Source organism: Nelumbo nucifera, chromosome 3 (genome assembly GCF_055504915.1).
Source record: "Nelumbo nucifera cultivar China Antique chromosome 3, China Antique-T2T, whole genome shotgun sequence".
NCBI lineage: Eukaryota > Viridiplantae > Streptophyta > Magnoliopsida > Proteales > Nelumbonaceae > Nelumbo > Nelumbo nucifera.
The window spans coordinates 31862202-31879843 of NC_142651.1; the positions used below are offsets into that span (position 1 = coordinate 31862202).

Sequence of the window (17642 nt, forward strand, 5' to 3'; positions counted from 1 at the left end):
ATACCCATGTCGGACAATTGATCAAAGCACCCCTGAAATTCACTTATGTGATCAGAAATAGGAGTACCTTCCTTGTACCTCAAATTCATAGCTTATTTCAACAAAAATAATTTATTGTTCCCAGATTTAGAGGCATACAAAGTCTCAAGCTTATCCCACAAGGTTCTGGCATGTGAATCATTAGCAATATGATTCAAAACATTATCATCTACCCATTGTCGAATAAAGCCACAAACCATCTCATGCTCAAAAGCCCATTTTTCATCAGATTTATTTTCAGGTTTTTGAGTAGAAAAAACTGGTAAATATAACTTATTCACAAATAGTAGATCCTTCATTTTTCCTCCCCACTTGTGGTAATTGGTGCCATTCAAACTAATCATTTTACCATAATTAGGCTCCATCATGCAATCAAACAAATCCACAAACAAATAACCTGGCTCTGATACCACTTTGTTGGGAAGAAACTAAGTTTAACCACAAACTATTTCTCTCTCAAAAATAAAAACTTGTAGATATTCAGCTATCACAATTCCAAGCAAGATATCAACAAAAACAATCATAAGCCAAGCAAAGAGAGACACACACGATATTTAACATGGAAAACCCCTCCAATGTGAAGGGTAAAAAACCACGGGGCCAAGGAGACCCAACCAAAAATCTCCACTAATAACTTGAGGTAACAATTACAACAACTCAAATACCACAATATGCTCACAAACTTAGAGCAAATACAGATTCTCAAACATACAAACGAGAATATTAAAAGCGGTGAAAATAACAGTCAGAAAAACTCACAAACGCGGCTACTGTTCAGGCCACAACATGGAGACCTTCACTACTCCAAATCAGATCTCCACCGTTTAGATCGTAGGTCTGTGAGTTTAGAAAAATCTCACCAAATATCGGCCAAATCGAACCACAAATGACCCTTGATCAGAGTAATTGATGAAGACTGCCATGAGATGTTTTCTTTTCCCGAACAACTACGAGTTGCTTCTGTTCGACCTCAAATAACCGGCGATTCAGATCTCCGATTAAAGATCCGACCGTTCAGAATAACGAAAAATGAGTCATCCACTTACTGTCCAAATTTCTGCTCGATCGGATGGTGGATCGGAAAGTTCCGGCCGTTTGATGAACTCTGCGCACTGAGAAATCTGCACAGTATTTCGATTTCTCTCTTTTCCTCTCTCTCTTCAACACGCCGCGCACAAAAAGGATCTAACCCTAGTTTTTGTTTTTCTTTTTTGAAAAACAAAAAAAAAAAATAGTTGGCTGAAGGAGAGTGGGCTATAATATGGGTCAATATCCCATAATGGGCTGGGCCCAACACGGAGAAGTCATTTCTGGCAAGATATAGCAGCTTGAGATTGGTGCAATTGGTGACGATGAGAATGCTACCGTTGAGTCTGTTCCTATGGATTTGAGGTCGAGGAGGCGGAGCTGGTCGAGGTGAGCAAGTGAATTATGTTCCTATGGATTTGAGGTTGAGGAGGTGGAGCTGGTCAGGTGAGCAAGTGAATCAATTGGCCCATGTAGGTCTAAAGAAGGGAAAGAAGAGAGAGAGAGAGTAGTGACCCTAATGTCGGTGCAACGGATGCCAAGCCATGAGGCGGAGTAGGTGTTGCTAGAGGTTGTTGTACGCATCGGTCTGGGAGAGGAACTCTCAAGTAAATCGATGCACTGTCTCTCTTCGCTCAGGTCTCCAAAAGGTAGATGCCGCACCGAAGCTTTGCGACAAGTTCGCCGGAATCAATCCCCTGCGTCCTCGAAAGCTCCGCCTCGTGGTCGAGCTGTATGCAAAGCCATGGATCAAGTCCTAGCTGTCGCGGCCAAAGGGCGAACTCGATGGAGCAGGGCCATTATCACCGGTAGGCTGAATTTAAAATTCAATAAGAAGGTGACAGTCATCGAAAACTGTTGGTCGAAGAAGCTGGAACAAGCATTCTCCGCTTGAAAGAGAAGTTGTTATCGGCATTAAGATATCTCATTTTTCCGACGAGATGAGGATGCCCTTATTTGACCGCGTTCGTTTTAAATTTTCCGTTAAGCCCTTATTTGCTACCGAAGAATGCCGTTAAAATGATTGGGCTTAACCGAGTATCTCATTTCCGTTAAAAATAAGGACATTCATCGATATTTTTCGAAAAAAAAGATATCTTATTTCTGTTATTATATAAAATATATTATTTTATTGATATTAAGGGCAAAAGTGCCCTTAATGGCTAAAAACCCTAAAATTTATCCAATTCTTAGGTAGACAAATAACTTTCCCACAGAGAAAATTTATAAAACATAATAGAACAAGTTTACCCATTTTAGTATTGGTTTTTTATGGGTAAAAAAGTCATTCTAGTACTTGAGAATTAAAAGAGCATGGGTAAGTATTACCGAAGAAGCATTTAATTGGATAAGTGCACATACTCGGGCAAGTTACAAAAATTCTAAACGAACAAGGCCTAAAGGGAAAATCTTTCGCATCACCCAAACCCTGGTAAAGGCGGAATTTGACATTCATGAAAATCTACGCTATAACTAGCCAGAAACTCTACCAATTGAGGCAATTAGAACCTTCTTTTTTTTTTTCGAAAAGAATTGGCACCTTTTTCGGATATATTACATAGGGGAATTAAGGAGTGGAGAGCCAATTGGCATCACTGGGGTAGGGGTGATCATGGGCTGGGATATGCCTGGTATTGGGCCTATGTCATTAATATAAGTATAATATATTTTAAATGAAAGTTTCTTAATGTATTCTTATAGTTTAGGAAATTGACTAATTCTACCTTTACTGTTTACATATTGTCTTACAGTACTCTTAAATTTTCTGACAATTGACATCGTCAATAAACAATAGCCAAACAAAATGAAATATCAAGTTTATCCTCCTCAAAATTTCAAGATGAAACCCAACTGATAAAAAATTTCAAGAACTATAAGATAGTCTAGGTCCATTGAAAGGATGAAGAGGAACTACTTTCCTCTTTCAATCATTGTCCAAGCCATCACTGCAAGACAGAGAGAAGTCTCCGTTGTTCATTGTGAATTCAGGTCTTTGCAACTAGATTCAAACATAAAGGCTGGGGGATGGATGAATCTGTTGCAAGCAACAAAGACCGGTTGGCTAAAGAACGATAAGGGTGGATGATAATGACTCTCTTTTGTCATGTACATCTTAGCCTTTGCATCCATGATAACACCATTTGTCCCCTCCCCCAGTTCGGTTTCGCTCTAACCCTGGTGGTTGGCTCATCCTCTGTCCCAGGGGTTGTCTTAATCCAGAGTAGGCAAGGAGAAGTTGTCATGAACCGAACCTTTAAATCGATGGGAGAGGGGCCAATTGTAAGATTGGTTTGTTGCCCTCGAATTTCCCCCACCGAGAGGTAAATTTTTCATTGTTGTCAATTTGTTATGATTTATTGAAATTTATTTTAATTAATATTAATTTTTTGTTGTTATTAAAAATGAGAAATCATGGAGGAAACCCATATCATGGAATTGGAGGCGGACATTTGGGTATACACCACATTATCATAGAGCTGTAGTGTACGTCTTCTATTATTAATAATACTATAAGACATGGTCATTCTCTGTTATTAATGGGCGTTTTAATTGGCATTTGCATTTGATGGGTGTTTTACTAAAACGGAGACGAGAAGATGAAATTGGAGACGGAACCAGAGATGGAGTAGAATCATAAAAGGGTATTTTAGGGATTTAAAAATATATCAGTTATATGTGAACGAGAATTAATAGTATGGGAGGTTTTAGATAATTATCAAAAAATTTAACGATACTTTTAAGATAATATATAAATAGTAAAGACAGAATTAATCAACTTTCTAAACTACAAGGGTACTTTAAGAAACTTGTCCTATTTTAAAAATAATATATAATATATGTATGAAATATTTATTATAATTTAAATAAACATAATATGTAAATTGAGCTGGACCAAGCAACTTGGGGGCCTTGATAAATTGAGCATGTATCCATTGCAATATAAAGCACTAAGGGCCCATTTGGGAGGGCTGAAAACCTGAAACTTTACTGTTTGGTAGAAGCCACTAAAAGTTCTATGGGAATATTTCTTTTTTTTTCTTTTAATTTTTTGGTTGAAATATAATTAATTTGGGATTCATGTATTTTTCACCAAACGTTGCTTATAAGCTGTTCAGACGGGAGTGCCTCTGAATCTTCTTTCAATGGCTTCGCCAAAGCATCTCGATGAAAGTTTCAAACCACCCAAACGGGCCCTAAATTCTCATTTCTGAACGATATAATCAAAGACTGGCTAGGTGCATGAAGCCCAAAAAAATATCGGAGGTTAAACTCAGATCCAGTAAGCCCCTCCAAGGATTCTGCATATAGCATGGCCCAACTGAGCTGGGTAATGCCGTTTCTTTCTTTTTTATGTGAAGAAAGAACCAGAAGATGGAATCTGTACATTGCTACAGTGGGATGCATGTCAAGTTCGTTTCTTCTTCTCCTTTGTTGTTGCCAAGGCCTACCAACAAGGTTTGAGTAAGGGCTCCAACTTGGGCCGGGTTAGGCCAAATCCAACTTGAACCCAGTCCAAAAAGTTGGGTTGAGTTGGATTGGGTTAAAGTTTGAAAAATATGAATTCAATTTAACTTCGGGTTGGATTAGGTTTGAGGTCTTAGCCAATTGAGCCGGATTTAATTTTATATTTGGATGTATAAATATTATAGAAACATATATTTATGTATGCAAGTTCTTATGTTTATATATTTATGCATGCATATTGTGTAAAAAATTTTAAATTTTAAATTTAAAGGCAGAATGGCAAATTTCTTAAAATACTTCTATGGTTTAGGAAATTGATTTATACACCCTTACTGTTTAGAAATTGACTTAAAGTACCTCCAAATTTTCTAACAATTGATTAAACCCTCATTGTCGTTAACATTCATAACGAAAAAATGGAAAAGACTAATTTACTCATTATTCTTCTTTAAATTTTCAAAATGAAACATTTCAATAAATCTACTGCAATAGCACCCGACCACTAAAAACTCCAACTCAACCAGGAATCCCTATTACATCAATTGTTCCTCCTGAATTGACCAACAAAACCACTGTAGCGGGCACTTTGAAACCAGATTCCAAGGGAACAGTCCCTAAGTCAGCACCCAATGGTCGTGCATGGAGGCTTGATGATGTCTTTCGTCGATAGAGTCCGCCTAATCTCTCAAAGCAATATTAGTTTTCTAACAAACGTGGAGCGATGTGGTCATGGAACCAAAGTTCAAAATATCGATATATCTAATACGTTGGTAAAGGTGTAGCCATATCGAAACTTTAAACCTTGCATATAACCATTAATTGATCTCACGGACTCCAATTTACTACCATGCTCATGTGGATTTCGTCTTTGTTTATTTTGCTACGAGGATTCTCAAGGATGATGTAGACTAGCAGTATGATGTAGACTAGGAGATGGGTGTGAATGGAGGTGCTCAACCATTACACTTGCCTCATTGTTGTAGCATGAATACAAGGTCCTTAGGGAGTCTTTGTATTCTCAGAATATAATGTTTGCGGGATTTTCTTTCTTTTTTAGCATGTCTTTACATGGTCTGTTCACCACTAGAGCTCTGATTTTCCTTCATAAAGATGTGAAATATAAGATAGGGATATGAAGCACTTTGGGAGCTGAACTAAACCTCTTTTGAGTTTGATTCTTACATGTATTAAGTTTCATTTTGAAAATTTGAAAAACAATAGAAGGCAAAGTGACCACAAAAGGGTAAAATTGAGTTTTAAAAATATTTTATACATCATGTGGTGTCACATGCACATGGATTGTAATGGACCCTAAAAGCAAGGTATAGCTAGTCAATTGTCAGAAAACTTAAGGGCACTTTAAGACAATATGTAAAAGGCAGGGATAGATCTAGTCAATTTTGTAAACCATAGGGGGTACTTTAAGAAATTTTCCCTATTTCTAAAGGGCTCGACTATGATGCTAGAAAGACATGATTGTGGAAAAACTTACAACCAATCAACCGACACCATAAAAGTACTAATCAATCAGGTGGGTTTTCATCAAAGTTCACGAGGGACTTGTGATTGGTCAAAGCCTTTCCGATATCATACCTTTCTGGAATCATAGATTTTCCCTTTTCTAAAACATCACAATTAGGTCATTTTACACAAAATAATATTAAAATTGAATTAACTTGAACTCTTGAGTTTAAAAAATAACATCATTTGACAAAGGTAGAGAAGTTGGACCGACCCAAACCTAACCTGATCCCATCCCAACCGGGTTAGGGTTAGAGTTGGGGGTTCAACAGCTCGGGTTGGGTTTGGATTGACCTTAACCCGACCTAACCCCCTCCAACTTGCACCCTTAGCTTTTGAGTTTTTAACCCATTATAGTATGTATGGCAAGCTAGAACGTTTTCAAGATAATTACCAAAACACCGAGTGGGAGGAAAAACTTGGTTTTATTGGACTAAATTGCTCTTCTTAAATACCCCTCCCAAATTAAAGATTTCAAATGATCTTGGGACGAAGAAATCCAATTACTGAGAGCTGCTTGAAGGAGATCATGTTAATAATGGGTTCACTTCTCTGAGCTGTTTCACAAAGAACATTTTTTTTTTCTGAAAAATTCTTCTAGCATTCAAGATTTTATATGTTATTTGTTGTTTTCACTTATTTTTAGTTTGATGGGTTGATAGTTAATCTCAAAATCCTTTTCTCTTATTTTATCTTGGTTTTATAATAATTTTGACACCTCTTAGCATTTTTATTTTTTTTCCAATAAGAAACCAATTTTGCATTGCGTGAATATATTGGACCGGTGTATCTAGATTTCATACACTTTCATGATTCATTGGGAATGACCCCCGCACTAAGTATGGCCATTAATCTGAATTATTTCAAAAAAAATTAAATAGAAAACAGGGCGGCGGTTCAATCAATAAAGCCGGCGGTTTTAAAACATTGAACCGGCCGGTCATGAATTTTTCTTGGACCGGCTGAATAACAAAATTTCCCTCCCAAAAACATTGGTGTGTTCGTGCGCCACTCTCTGCTGCTTCGTTTTTGAGAGAGGAACATCTCCTCTTCTCCACTTCGTCTCCCACCCAAAAACGGAAAGCTACCAATTGAGAGAGATTCACTCAATCTCACCTTATATTAAATCACCATTGAGAGATATTGAACAAAGAAGTCGAGAAGTCAAGGAGGCATTCCAAGTCGTTCCAAGAAGCTGATCAGAAGTGATTTGAAGAGTCGATAAAGGCAAGTTCGATCATCGACTATGCTATTCCCATATTTCCCATTAAATTCTAAAACCCTAATCATCCCTTTTTTCCTCTTAGGGCGAGAACCATCTGCTACTCTACTTTCCTGGTACGCAGACGAACAAGGAAGAAAGGGCAGATTCAGAAGCTTGATAGGAGAAGGGTTCCGTTTTACTGGTTGGTTAAAAATTTTGGTTTTGAATCTCTCCGGTTCTTGCACACTTATATATGATGACATGCCCTTCTTATTCTCTGCTGTTTTAAGGGGGCTCGTGTTGACTTTCATTGAGATCATTGTATTAATGCTGAGTTTTGGGCAGTTGTCTTGAGGCTGGGAATTCTCCTTTTCTTTCCATTGCATAGTGCTGGTCGATGGGACTGTTTGGCTTTCTTTTGTTGGCTATTCTGTCTATTGTAATGCAGATGCTTGGGATTTTCTGTTTTTTTTTTTTTTTAAATACTTATGTGAATAAAAGTAAAACACTATTAAATAAAGGAACAATACCAACCTCTTGATAGAACAAGAAATTGGATATTGTTCCTTCAACTTCAACGACTCGTATACACTAAGACCAAAGTCTTATCCATTTGTAGATGGAGCTTCAACAGCAGCTAGGTCTAGAGGGAAGTTGTGAGCATTACGTTCTTCTGTTTTTTTTTTTTTTTGGAGGAACCACTGGTTTTTTTCCGTAGATAATTTCTATACATTTTCTTCTTTTTGGCTTTCTTTTGTTGACTGAATGCACATTGCCTGTAAACAAGGTAATAATTATGAAAACATCCCCCCCCTCCCCCCCCAAACCACCACCAAATACAACTCTGCCCTCCTTACTCTAGCTAGAAAATCACCATTGCATTAGCTGATCTTTTAATTCATTTGAAAAAGATCTCCAAACTGGAACTAGATCCTTGGCTTCTCTAGCATGATGATGATATGCCCACGGGCCGTCAGTGTTGTCAAGTGAGGATTTCTTTTCTGAAGTCAGCTCTAACTGAATACCCCAATCCCAGTATGATATCTCCTGCATTCCCATCATCCCCCCCTCCCCTTTCCTGAGAATTCCAGGTTCCCCAAAGAGCATCCATCTCCTTGTGGAGAGAAATAATCCAATCCTGAACCATCATCTATGCTGGAGGGAGGAGACACAGCAGATCATCTTTGAACAATATCATCGAGAGTGTAACCTCTGAACTTCTCCCATCTCTGTACCCCAATATGAAATTCTGGTACAGATAATACAGATTGGGATTTACTCTGATGGTGTCTAGTTTGAGAAGAACCTGCTAAGAAATTTATTGAGTTTTGTGGTGGAACTCCATTGAATAGTGGACTCTATTGGGTAGTTTTGTTTCAGATTTTGTACCATCAGCCCATATAATCTGCAAGGACCTAGAATGCATATTTTCTTGGGTAAGAGCCAGAAAGCATAATGAGTAATCCTTCCCAGCTCAAAATAGTATGCTGAAATCATTGTCTCAGAATCATCAATTAGGACAACCATAATATTAGTAAAACCTTCACATGTTGCATTCAGTACAGAGAGTGGTACAGTTGTGAGTTGGTAGCCTTTTCTTCAAGATTTTCTCAAGATTGAGCCCCAGTCTGGTTTTACTGTCCTGATCTCTTCCTGATGGCATATTTAATCTTGAGCATCCTACGTTTTACTGATAATTGGACCTACAGCATCTATACTATATAAAGCAGATACTTGCCTTGGGTACCATGTCCATCATAAAAGTTAAATTTAAATAACATATTATCATATATGGTTAATACTTGAACACATGCGTAGCATGTGCTCTTACACTAATGTTAAATAACTTTGTCAGCAAGAGGTATTGCATCAAATTCATCTTATCTAGACTTCCTCATGAATGGCTCGTAGACTGTAGGTTAAAATCAATGGGCAACCTCTGAGAAATAGGCTTTTCTTTTGGTGCCCATCATTTTATGATTCAGCTTGTTTTAAACATAAATGATGCAGAACACTTAGTTTTACCTGCCGTATGATTCAGGGAAAGGTATCTGAGGTGATTATTGGTTCTTGTCACGTCTTCCTGTAACAAAGTTGAGCATACATGTGCTTCTATCTCATCCTTTTCCAATTTTGTTTTTGCTCTTTTTTTTGGATGGATAAGTTTATTTTTGCTCTTAGTAAGGAAAACAAGTAAAACTTTTAAAGAGAATACACTACAGATGTTCTCCTGAAGGGTATACCCAGAATAGTAGTCATCTGTTGCATTATCTTCCTTGGGAGCCCAACAGAGAGCAGAGTGAACAAAGCAGAGAATACAAGGAATAGCAGTCTCCATTGCATTATTTTTGTTGGAGCATGTAGGTGTTTGCAAAATATCCGAAGTATTACTCAAGCCAGAGGCATATTGAAGCCATCAAGTAACAGTTGTTGATGTTAACAATCAATACTGGTAGAGGATTCCAAAGTATGATGCAATTCTGGGATACACTGAAGCTATGAATGATGACAACATTCACAATCCAAATGTTTCATATGATGTTTGTTTCATGGAACAAGGACTACAGAAGTTGCTTTTAGTTAGAAAAAAGAATTGGTTTGAAATAGTGAGTGAATGACACACTTATTGGTGCCAAATATATCTACAATAACACCTAAAGAATTTTGAGATTTCATTTTGGTTTTCAAGAAACTTGAAAACCTAGGTGTGTCTATTGATTTCAACCAAGGTCTATTTTCATCATTTCTAATATGTCTGAAAAAAATGGAATTCTGTGATTTTTCTTTTGATCTCAAATGAGATCTAAATGGTGTCACATGATTAAAAGCATCGAGCATGCTAGCAAGAGGCCTCAAATGCTGAGACATTTAAACCGTTTATTTCAGTATTATACTTAAAACAACTGAGTCATATAGAGCATGCAACATAGAAAAAAAATATGCTGTTAGAAGTTAATTAGACATGTGAAACTATTTACAAGGGGTTTGAGGGAGTTAGAGGTATCCTTGGTTTTAAATTTGTTCAATTATTTAGGTGGGATCTTTCTTGATCTGTAAAAATCTGATGGTATGATTTAGATCCCCACCCCTTCAGTCTCCTTCTCTTGTTCCTATTTATTTGCTGTGTGGATTCTCCCTCCCTCCACTCTCTCTCTCTCTCCACCCCCCTAAGACTTTCTCAGTGAAAAAGATTTGGTATAGAGTAGTGTTACCTAAGGTGAGGGCCTTCTGTTGAGAGGCTTTTCATTTGAAAATTATTACTTATTTGCATCTTCAGAGTAAAAGACTGAGTTGGTGTTTATCTCCTCACTTCTGTATCCTTTGTAATGCAAGTGGGGAAGCTACCTATCACTTGCTGATATCATGTTCTTTTGTTTTTGGAATTTGGGAATGGTTTTTTGCTCTTTATGGGTGCAGGTTGACTTTTCCATTGGATGTGGAAAGGCAAGGTCCAAAAATGCTATTACCAAAAGCATCATAGCAAGGGTAGTTTAATGGGTCAAACAATTAGGCACTTTGACTCTTTCTCCATTGAGGATATAATAAGTGGGGGCAGTCTGGGTTCATTAGGTATTGGTGGAACCTTTAGGGATTGTACTCATACTGACCATATATTCAGTACTGATAGGGAAGGGAAGCTCAATAAAAGAAGAACTATCAGCAGCATTGCAAGGACTAAGGAACATAATTATAGAAATATAGGAGATTCAAGCAACTAAATGACTCAAAATAAGGAGCTGAACCCATGGCTGTACAAGAATATCATGAACGAGATTAAAATGCTGAAAAGGAAAACAGTTATAAGTGTAAAATGGGTACAAATGTCAGCCAAAGGGATGGCTGATACTCTTACCAAACCAAGGGGTAAACCGAGGGCAATTATTTGGGTGTCAGGTGGAAAAGGGTTGTAACACTGGACCATACTTTATTGATTCTATAGCCATTGGCTCCTTCCATGTCACCTCAGCAGCAGCTGGAAACTTTGGACCTTCTGCTGGTACTGTAAGTAATTATGCTCCATGGATTCTCACTGTAGCCGCAAGAACTACTGATCGAGAGTTCAGGAACAAAGTTGTTCTGGGGAATGGCAAATCTGTATATGTAAGTCGTTCCATCCATCTCCCTTTCTTCAATATCGATCACTTGTAACCTGTAACTATTCATCAGCTAGCTTTGATTAATTTCATTTGTTTTCTCTACAAGGCAACTGACTCTTACCCCGTGCATTAATTAATTATATTACTCCTTTCTTTTGTTAATTACAAAAAATGTTCAGTACCTCTGATTTCATGAACAAATCTTTTTTGGTTTCTTCATTCGAACCTAACAACTTCAATGGCATTCACAACAATGCTGCAATATGTCTTGACTACAGTAACTGTTACAAAGATTCATTGGACCCCAAGAATCGAATTTTGGACCTTTTGATTATGCCTCTGTTTTGATCTCACCATCGACCACGGTAAACATACTCGAGGGCAAATAATAATGGACTACATTAATTCCACAAGGTAATTCATGAAAGAAAGCTCTATATATATATATACATTGATACTGTACTTCTGTTTTCCCTTTGTTGCTCTTTTCAAGTAAGTTTATCAATACAACACTCAATTGACAGAGGAACAACTGTGCTGACTTGAGCCATTTCAATCTGTAATTTTTTTTTTGGTTGCAATTTATCTAGTTCCCCCAAAGCCGTGATATTCAAAACCCAGGCCATGAAAGTTGCTGCTCCATCTGTGACTATATACGTTTTCATCTAGAGGACCTAATCCTGTATCAAACAAGGCTCTAAAGGTAAAAGAAATGGGCGTCAGATCTCTTTTATTGTAGAAAACTCGCCACATATATCTCTTGATCATCATTTACCATCATCAAAAAATTTATTTCTAGCTTGTGCCATTAACCATGACACCATTCTCTTGCTAGATATTGTGTGTGGCAATTAAATGGGTCACTTCACTTATTATTTAATTGAATGATATCGAATTCCTTCTGATCTGATATTTTTTCAATTCATGATGAACATTCAAAACAGCTTGATATTGCGGCTCCGGGTGCCAACATCTTGGCTGCGTACACAGGAATCATGTCAATTAATTTCCGGCTGGCCAGATGATGATCGGTTTTCCAAATTCGTAGTGATGTCTGCTACTTCCATGCATGGATAAAACTAAGCTCACTTTCTCTCTCGCTGATCATCTTCAAATGTATTCTTCAATGCACCCAAATGAATAAGTGGGGTGGCTGCCTATGTCAAATCAATGCACCCAACTTGGTCGCCGGCAGCCATCAAATCTGCCATCATGACAACCGGTAAAAAACTCTTACGCCTTCTTTCTTTATTTAACTTCCTAAAGAAAATGGATAAAACTAAGCTCACTTTCTCTCTTGCTGATCATCTCCAAATGTATTATTCTGATGTAAATATGTATGTTTTGTATTAATCAGCTACGCCAATGAGTTCTACTGTCAACCAAGAGGCCAAATTTGCGTATGGTGCTGGTCAGGTGAACCCACTGAAGGCTGTCTCACCTGGATTGGTCTATGACATGGATGAAATGCAACACATTGAGTTCTTATGCAAAGAAGGTTACAGCGGTACAACCCTAAGTATGATAATTGACTCAAATCCTATCGACTGCTCCTCACTTCCATGCAGCTAACTGTGAATGAAGCTATTGAGCCGGTAGCTGGCGTGTTCAGAAGGACAGTCACTAATGTGGGGTTAGCAGGGTCCATATACAATGCCACCATAAATGCAGCACCTGGTGTAGAGATTACTGTCGAGCCCATGAGTCTGTCATTTTCTAGCATCGTTGAGAAGCAGAGCTTCACCGTATCGGTCAAGGCAAAACCCAAGAATGATCAGAGCTTCACTGTATCGGTCAAGGAAAACCCAAGAAGCATAGCTTCACTTTATCGGTCAACATTTCCCCAGTAAGTGATCCCATGTTGGTTGGAGATAGTTTGAATTCTTTTCAAGTTTCGGATACTTCTTTAAAGAAATATGCAAAACCAATTATGATTATTCTTTTTTGGTGATTGGTTGAATAGTGTTCATTTCAGGTTTGCAGCAGCATTACATGATCTAGAGATTGATTGTTGGGTGATGAAAAGCTTTTTTTATTAAAGAATCAATATGCACCATGCATTTGCTTTATTAATTTTATGCTTTAGGTTTCAGCAGGTGTCAACTGAACCTTGTTTTGTACTGTACATATTTGCATGCATTTGCACTCTTCCTGGTGCGAATACAGCCAAAAAATTTGTGTTTCTAAACCTTGTTTTGTACTGTACATATTTGCATGCATTTGCACTCTTCCTGGTGCGAATACAGTCAAAAAATTTGTATATGATATTTCTAAACTTTATATATTTGCACTGTACATATTTGTATTTGCACATTTTCTATTGGAAAGAGTATAAATATAAACATGTAGGGTGCAAAACCTTGTAATTTGCATTATTTTTGTATGTATTCATACTATACATATTTGTATTTGTATTTATACTCCTTCCAAACTAAGCCTTAATGCCAAACATGTTTCGGAGTATCAATTAAAGAAAAAAAGATTCACACGATAAATAGTGTATTACTTAATTCAGGAACCTGATACTATTCTTTATGTTTTCAATCTGAGGTTTATAGGATAAGTATGTTATTAGGAGGGATTATTAGAACTTTTGAGAAATAAAAAAAAACCTCCTAAATCCCTGTAAAGCACGCTTTTATGAGAATGCATACAGTACAATACACATGGATACATTGTGATGATACTTTGAAATTTGACCTAATGCTATAGCAACGTTTTTAAAATTGGATCGGACAATGAACTGTTCTAGGTCCTGTTTTCAGGTTGAATGTTCTGATTGTCTGGTCCAAATTGGTGGTCTGCTCTGACAGAAAAAAATAAAAAATTTTAAAATTTTAAAAAAGAAAAAAAAGGCCAAAAACCATTATCCGGGTCAACAATTTGATGGTTCAATCACCCGAATCAATAGTTTGTTGATCAAATCAACGATTTTTGGCCAAAAAACAATTTTAAGATAAAACGGTACCAGTTAGGTCTCAGTTTTTCGGTCCAGTCCGATTTTAAAAACATGCTAGATTGCATAAGTTTTCATTCAACTGAAACTCGGTTCAAAGAATAATCATGTACAAATGGTTGTCAAGAAATAAAAAAACACGGACCAAGTAGAAACTAGAGTTCAAGTAAAAGCAGTATGTCCTAACTAGATGCCGGCAGCCTGTAGCCATGCATGTTTACTTGGCGTCTGTTTGGCATCGTTGTCGTTGCTCCAAAAAACAGTGAGATATCAGTGTCATGTCAGAAAAAACGGTGCTCTAGGAAACACCTGTTTAATTTGTTTGGAACAATTTTTCTACAAAAAATGGTGCTCCAAGCCACATCTTAGAAATTGAGAAGGTGTGGTTTGGAGCAATGCCGAATTTGGCGTTTCCTAGAGCTGCAGCTCATTGCTGCCAATAAGGACATGATGTGGCACTGAATAATAGGTACAAGTGCTGAAAACGTTTCTTGGAGCATTGGTACTAAACAGAAAACGTTGTTATTGTTCTAGGAAATGTCCTATCTGGTAACAACGTTTTCCAGTAAAAAAAAAGACACCATTTTCTAAAAAAACAGTACTTTCAACCCATACATCAAAAGTACCGTTTTCTCATATGCAGCATCGATACCAAACATATACTTACATTTCCCTTCCTTTCCCTACCTTTCCTTCAAAACAAACATAGCCTTAGTGTGTTAGGTGGGAAACCGAGTATGAATCAGGCGAGAGTTAATTATAAGCTTATGTAAACAGCTTACAACGATGTTAACACAAAGGTGGAGTATTAATAGTCTCCACCAACAACAGCCAGCAGCTCTACAATTTTACCATTAATCGCCTCTAAAAGCTACTTGACCACACCATGGAAATAATGGAGACCATTTGGGAAGAGGGACATCACGGGAATTAATAGATTAAATGTGATAGCCATGGTGATGTAACAATTATTCTAACTTTATTCCGATTAGGGCTGTTCATAAGAAGGCCCAACCCGACCAAACTGACCAATCCGGACCGACCCAACCTTAGTCGTTCAGGTTTTCATCAGTATGGGTCAGTTTTGGGTTGTGCAAATTTCTAAACCGATGATTCGGATCGATTTTGATTTTTTTGTGTGAAAATTGAAATCGAAATCGAAACCGACCCGAACCAAACCGAACCGACTTAGTTCCTAATTCAAACATGAAGTTCCAAAGCCCATTAGGCCACCTAGTTTTTGAATGGTTGCAATAAACTTTGGATTAGTGAATAGTGATTAATGAACAACTTTTGTGATTAACTTTTCATTTAAATTTTATCATAGGAGATGACTGAAATGATGTTCAATTTATGACTGTTTTTAAAATTAGCAAGATTTTATCACAGGGATGAACTTAGAACCGAAACCGACCCAACTCGACTCAAACAGACCAGGTCGGTTTTGCTTAACACTGAGTTGGTTTCGGTTTCTATATCAGGTAACCCAACCAGGTCGGATCGATTAGGAAAACCACAATAAACCGACCTAACCCGAACCATGAACAATCCTAATTCCAATTGTGCATCTCAAAAATTCCACATCTACATTTATTTAAATTTTGAGACAACTATATAATTCTAATTCTGGTCTTTTCCCAAATTGGGAATTATATTAATTGTCGCTCCACCCCATTAATTTGGACTTCAAATCAACCGCCCACAAAACTACCCCCACAACGTTCCACAGCACATCCCTGCCGTGTATTAAAAATATCATTATCGGAAATACACGGCAGGGATATGGCGTGGGACGTTGTCGGGGACAGTCTTGTGGGGGGAGGGGGCTGATTCGGTCTCATTAATTTGAAATCAACCCCAGGCCAGGAGATAAAGTCATAATTAATATGACTGAACCTTTTGTTTGATGATGGGCATCTGATGATCAAACCTTGTTTGTTTCAAATTGCTTCAATTACAAAAAATATATTGTTTCCATTCAAGTGGTTCTACGTTCAGCAATCCATTAATCCTCCATTCTCCTTGAACTTTGAGCACTAATTTGTCTTAGATTCGAAGTTGAGCCTAACCAAATTGGTTGAACATATATAGTTCTCTTGGGCAGCATTCCACTAATGCATTTCTATATTTATGGAAAATATGCTAGGGTATGGAAAACGGTTTTTCCTTTAGTGTTTGGTTTTAAAGAAAAGGTATAGAAACTTATACAAAGTTTATATAGATTTTTCTACCTTTTTCGGCCCCGTTTGTTTTTTTTTTTTTTTTATGAATTATCTATTTACTTGGGCAAATGCACTTATTTGAATAAGTACATTTGTCATTATTCTTTTGGGAATATCTCTCATATTTTAGTTATCTCTCAGATTTGAGATTTTTTTCAGTCCCTCTCCCATATCTCAATCTTGTTTTTAGTTTTCTTCCATGTTAATAATTAAACAAAAATAAATAATTTTTTATTAAACCACAAACCGCTGCCCGGGTCGAACGGTTTGGTTCCTTGACCAAATCAATAGTTTTTAGCCTAGAAACGGGTTAAGGGTAAAATGGAATCGGTTGCCTAGACGATTTTCTAGAACGGTCTAACCGTTTGGGTCAATGATGGTTTGAAAAACACTAATTAGAAGTGATAATGTTGTCCTATCATGTATTAGCAATTTTTTGCGGGCAGAAAAATTATTTATCTAAGTGGGCAAAGGTTAGTATTTGAGGATGGCAATTTCTACCCTACCTAGTGGGTACCCACTCCATCGGGTGTTTTTTTTCTTTGAAGGATGGGTTTTGGGATTCTACAACCCGTATGGGTATGGGTAGGGTATGGTATTAGGCTAACTTGACCCACATATTGTTGGAAAACATATAAACTCTATGTATTAGGCGTTGAACTTAATATTATTTTGAATTTTATGTGAAGGATAATTGAAAGTTTATTTTTTATATGTTTTAATCAAATAATTAGAAATTTTATTGTTTGTTTGTGTTATTTTACTTATTCATTTCTTATATATAACAAGAAATAATAGAAAATTAGATGCAAGTTCTAAGCCCTACCCGCCCTACCCTTGAATGCGGAGAGGGTCGGGTTAGGGAGGGTTTTGCATTTCCATGCATGGGTCCAACTACAGGTTTTGGGGTGGATATGGGTTGGGAGGTTTAAGGAGGCAAATAGGGTCCAAAATTTACAAAACCCTCTCTAACCTACCCCGTTGCCAACCCTAGTACTAGTAAGACTACACATGTAATTATACACTTGAAAATGATTGTTTTGTATGAAACCCACTCCCCTAGTATTAGAAAACAAACATGGGTTAATTCATCAACTCTCAGCTGACCAATT

General features: G+C 37.2%; 1 long non-coding RNA gene across 4 annotated transcripts; it reads left to right on the forward strand.

The window, feature by feature from the left end:
* The first annotated feature begins 7057 nt into the window (after positions 1-7057).
* LOC148801095 (uncharacterized) lies at positions 7058-13615 on the forward strand. Of its 4 annotated transcripts, none has more exons than XR_016083561.1 (7): positions 7058-7278; positions 7359-7457; positions 11292-11356; positions 11631-11766; positions 11943-12055; positions 12297-12574; positions 12710-13615. It is a non-coding gene; the product is annotated as an uncharacterized LOC148801095 (long non-coding RNA). The 4 variants fall into 4 exon arrangements; XR_016083560.1 differs by lacking the exon at positions 11292-11356 and having other exon boundaries at positions 12710-13198; positions 13316-13615; XR_016083559.1 differs by lacking the exon at positions 11292-11356 and having other exon boundaries at positions 12710-13198; positions 13328-13615.
* Positions 13616-17642: the final 4027 nt, after the last annotated feature.